This window comes from Choloepus didactylus, assembly GCF_015220235.1.
Source record: "Choloepus didactylus isolate mChoDid1 chromosome 25 unlocalized genomic scaffold, mChoDid1.pri SUPER_25_unloc1, whole genome shotgun sequence".
NCBI classification, from domain to species: Eukaryota; Metazoa; Chordata; class Mammalia; order Pilosa; family Megalonychidae; genus Choloepus; species Choloepus didactylus.
In genome coordinates, this window is record NW_023637606.1 from 5,885,288 (window position 1) to 5,890,894 (window position 5,607).

A 5,607-nucleotide genomic window follows, 5' to 3' on the forward strand; every position below is an offset into this window, starting at 1 on the left:
ATCCAGTGGCTGAGAAATTTCACTAAACACCACAACTTCCCAAGAAAAGGGGGGTGTCTGCTCACAGCCATCATCCTGGTGGACAGGAAACACTCCTGCCCATTGCCAGCCCCATAGCCCAGAGCTGCCCCAGACAACCCAGTGTGATGGAAGTGCTTCAAATAACAGGCACACTCCACAAAATTGGGCGTGGACATTAGCCTTCCCTGCAACCTCAGCTGATTGTCCCAGAGTTGGGAAGGTGGAGCAGTGTGAATTAACAAAGCCCCATTCAGCCATCATTTCAGCAGACTGGGAGCCTCCCTACACAGCCCAGCAGCCCAGAACCACCCTGGGGAGACGGCAGTTACCTGTGACATAGCACAGTCATCCCTCAACAGAGGACCAGGGGATGCACGTCCTGGAAGAGGGACCCACTTGCAAGTCTCAGGAGCCATACACCAATACCAAGGAGATGTGGGTCAGTGGCAGAGACAAACTGTGGCAGGACTGAACTGAAGGATTAGACTATTGCAGCAGCTTTAAAACTCCAGGAACACCAGGGAGATTTGATTGTTAGAGCCACCCCCACTCCCTGACTGCCCAGAAATATGTCCCATATACAGGGCAGGCAACACCAACTACACACGCAAGCTTGGTACACCAATTGGACCCCACAAGACTCACTCCCCCACTCACCACAGAGGCAAAGCAGGGGAGAACTGGCTTGTGGAGAACAGGTGGCTCGTGGATGCCACCTGCTGGTTAGTTAGAGAAAGTGTACTCCATGAAGCTGTAGATCTGATAAATTAGAGATAAGGACTTCAATTGTTCTACACATCATAAAAGAACCCTATCAAGTTCAGCAAATGCCAAGAGGCCAAAAACAACAGAAAATTATAAAGCATATGAAAAAACCAGACGATATGGATAACCCAAGCCCAAGCACCCAAATCAAAAGACCAGAAGAGACACAGCACCTAGAGCAGCTACTCAAAGAACTAAAGATGAACAATGAGACAATAGTACAGAATACAAAGGATATCAAGAAGACCCTAGAAGAGCATAAAGAAGACATTGCAAGACTAAATAAAAAAATAGATGATCTTATGGAAATTAAAGAAACTGTTGACCAAATTAAAAAGATTCTGGACACTCATAGTACAAGACAAGAGGAAGTTGAACAACGAATCAGTGACCTGGAAGATGACAGAATGGAAAATGAAAGCATAAAAGAAAGAATGGGGAGAAAAATTGAAAAAATCGAAACGGACCTCAGGGATATGATAGATAATATAAAACATCCGAATATAAGACTCATTGGTGTTCCAGAAGGAGAAGAAAAGGGTAAAGGTCTAGGAAGAGTATTCAAAGAAATTGTTGGGGAAAACTTCCCAAATCTTCTAAACAACGTAAATACACAAATCATAAATGCTCAGTGAACTCTAAATAGAATAAATCCAAATAAACCCACTCCGAGACATATTCTGATCACACTGTCAAACACAGAAGAGAAGGAGCAAGTTCTGAAAGCAGCAAGAGAAAAGCAATTCACCACATACAAAGGAAACAGCATAAGACTAAGTAGTGACTACTCAGCAGCCACCACGGAGGCAAGAAGGCAGTGGCATGATATATTTAAAATTCTGAGTGGGAAAAATTTCCAACCAAGAATACTTTATCCAGCAAAGCTCTCCTTCAAATTTGAGGGAGAGCTTAAATTTTTCACAGACAAACAAATGCTGAGAGAATTTGCTAACAAGAGACCTGCCCTACTGGAGATACTAAAGGTAGCCCTACAGACAGAGAAACAAAGAAAGGACAGAGAGACTTGGAGAAAGGTTCAGTACTAAAGAGATTCGGTATGGGTACAATAAAGGATATTAATAGAGAGAGGGAAAAAATGTATATGACAAACATAAACCAAAGGATAAGATGGCTGATTCAAGAAATGCCTTCACGGTTATAACGTTGAATGTAAATGGATTAAACTTCCCAGTTAAAAGATATAGATTCGCAGAATGGATCAAAAAGAATGAACCATCAATATGTTGCATACAAGAGACTCATCTTAGACACAGGGACACAAAGAAATTGAAAGTGAAAGGATGGAAAAAAATATTTCATGCAAGCTACAGCCACAAGAAGCAGGTGTAGTAATATTAACTTCAGATAAAATAGACTTTAAATGCAGGGATGTTTTGAGAGACAAAGAAGGCCACTACATACTAATAAAAGGGGCAATTCAACAAGAAGAAATAACAATCGTAAATGTCTATGCACCCAACCAAGGTGCCACAAAATACATGAGAGAAACACTGGCAAAACTAAAGGAAACAATTGATGTTTCCACAATAATTGTGGGAGACTTCAACACATCACTCTCTCGTATAGATAGATCAACCAGACAGAAGACCAATAAGGAAATTGAAAACCTAAACAATCTGATAAATGAATTAGATTTAACAGACATATACAGAACATTACATCCCAAATCACCAGGATACACATACTTTTCTAGTGCTCACGGAACTTTCTCCAGAATAGATCATATGCGGGGACATAAAACAAGCCTCAGGAAATTTAAAAAGATTGAAATTATTCAAAGCACATTCTCTGACCACAATGGAATACAATTAGAAGTCAATAACCATCAGAGACTTAGAAAATTCACAAATACCTGGAGGTTAAACAACACACTCCTAAACAATCAGTGGGTTAAAGAAGAAACAGCAAGAGAAATTGCTAGATATATAGAGACGAATGAAAATGAGAACACAACATACCAAAACCTATGGGATGTGGCAAAAGCAGTGCTGAGGGGGAAATTTAAAGCACTAAATGCATATATTAAAAAGGAAGAAAGAGCCAAAATCAAAGAACTAATGGATCAACTGAAGAAGCTAGAAAATGAACAGCAAACCAATCCTAAACCAAATAGAAGAAAAGAAATAACAAGGATTAAAGCAGAAATAAATGACATAGAGAACAAAAAAACAATAGAGAGGATAAATATCACCAAAAGTTGGTTCTTTGAGAAGATCAACAAGATTGACAAGCCCCTAGCTAGACTGACAAAATCAAAAAGAGAGAAGACACATATAAACAAAATAATGAATGAAAAAGGTGACATAACTGCAGAACCTGAAGAAATTAAAAAAATTATAAGAGGATACTATGAACAACTGTATGGCAACAAACTGGATAATGTAGAGGAAATGGACAATTTCCTGGAAACATATGAACAACCTAGACTGACCAGAGAAGAAATAGAAGACCTCAATCAACCCATCACAAGCAAAGAGATCCAATCAGTCATCAAAAATCTTCCCACAAATAAATGCCCAGGGCCAGATGGCTTCACAGGGGAATTCTACCAAACTTTCCAGAAAGAACTGACACCAATCTTACTCAAACTCTTTCAAAACATTGAAGAAAATGGAACACTACCTAACTCATTTTATGAAGCTAACATCAATCTAATACCAAAACTAGGCAAAAATGCTGCAAAAAAGGAAAACTACCGGCCAATCTCCCTAATGAATATAGATGCAAAAATCCTCAACAAAATACTTGCAAATCGAATCCAAAGACACATTGAAAAAGTCATACACCATGACCAAGTGGGGTTCATTCCAGGCATGCAAGGATGGTTCAACATAAGAAAATCAATCAATGTATACAACACATTAAAAATTCAAAAGGGAAAAATCAAATGATCATCTCAATAGATGCTGAAAAAGCATTGGACAAAATCCAACATCCCTTTTTGATAAAAACACTTCAAAAGGTAGGAATTGAAGGAAACTTCCTCAATATGATAAAGAGCATATATGAAAAACCCACAGCCAGCATAGTACTCAATGGTGAGAGACTGAAAGCCTTCCCTCTAAGATCAGGAACAAGACAAGGATGCCCGCTGTCACCACTGTTATTCAACATTGCGCTGGAAGTGCTAGCCAGGGCAATCTGGCAAGACAAAGAAATAAAATGCATCCAAATTGGAAAAGAAGAAGTAAAACTGTCATTGTTTGCAGATGATATGATCTTATATCTGGAAAACCCTGAGAAATCGACGATACAGCTACTAGAGCTAATAAACAAATTTAGCAAAGTAGCGGGATACAAGATTAATGCACATAAGTCAGTAATGTTTCTATATGATAGAAATGAACAAACTGAAGAGACACTCAAGAAAAAGATACCATTTTCAATAGCAACTAAAAAAATCAATTACCTAGGAATAAACTTAACCAAAGATGTAAAAGACCTATACAAAGAAAACTACATAACTCTACTAAAAGAAATAGAAGGGGACCTTAAAAGATGGAAAAATATTCCATGTTCATGGATAGGAAGGCTAAATGTCATTAAGATGTCAATTCTACCCAAACTCATCTACAGATTCAATGCAATCCCAATCAAAATTCCAACAACCTACTTTGCAGACTTGGGAAAGCTAGTTATCAAATTTATTTGGAAAGGGAAGATGCCTTGAATTGCTAAAGACACTCTAAAAAAGAAAAACGAAGTGGGAGGACTTACACTTCCTTACTTTGAAGCTTATTATAAAGCCACAGTTGTCAAAACAGCATGGTACTGGCACAAAGATAGACATATAGATCAATGGAATCGAATTGAGAATTCAGAGACAGACCCTCAGATCTATGGCCGACTGATCTTTGATAAGGCCCCCAAAGTCACTGAACTGAGTCATAATGGTCTATTCAACAAATGAGGCTGGGAGAGTTGGATATCCATATCCAAAAGATTGAAGGAGGACCCCTACCTCACACCCTACATAAAAATTAACTCAAAATGAATGAAAGATCTCAATATAAAAGAAAGTACCATAAAACTCCTAGAAGATAATGTAGGAAAACATCTTCAAGACCTTGTATCAGGCGGCCACTTCCTGGACTTTACACCCAAATCACAAGCAACAAAAGAAAAAATAGATAAATGGGAACTCCTCAAGCTTAGAAGTTTCTGCACTTCAAAGGAATTTCTCAAAAAGGTAAAGAGGCAGCCAACTCAATGGGAAAAAATTTTTGGAAACCATGTATCTGACAAAAGACTGATATCTTGCATATATAAAGAAATCCTACAACTCAATGACAATAGTACAGACAGCCCAATTATAAAATGGGCAAAAGATATGAAAAGACAGTTCTCTGAAGAGGAAATACAAATGGCCAAGAAACACATGAAAAAATGTTCAGCTTCACTAGCTATTAGAGAGATGCAAATTAAGACCACAATGAGATACCATCTAACACCTATTAGAGTGGCTACCATTAAACAAACAGGAAACTACAAATGCTGGAGGGGATGTGGAGAAATTGGAACTCTTATTCATTGTTGGTGAGACTGTATAATGGTTCAGCCACTCTGGAAGTCAGTCTGGCAGTTCCTTAGAAAACTAGATATAGAGTTACCATTCAATCCAACGATTGCACTTCTCGGTATATACCCGGAAGATCGGAAAGCAGTGACACGAACAGATATCTGCACGCCAATGTTCATAGCAGCATTATTCACAATTGCCAAGAGATGGAAACAGCCCAAATGTCCTTCAACAGATGAGTGGATAAATAAAATGTGGTACATACACATGATGGAATACTA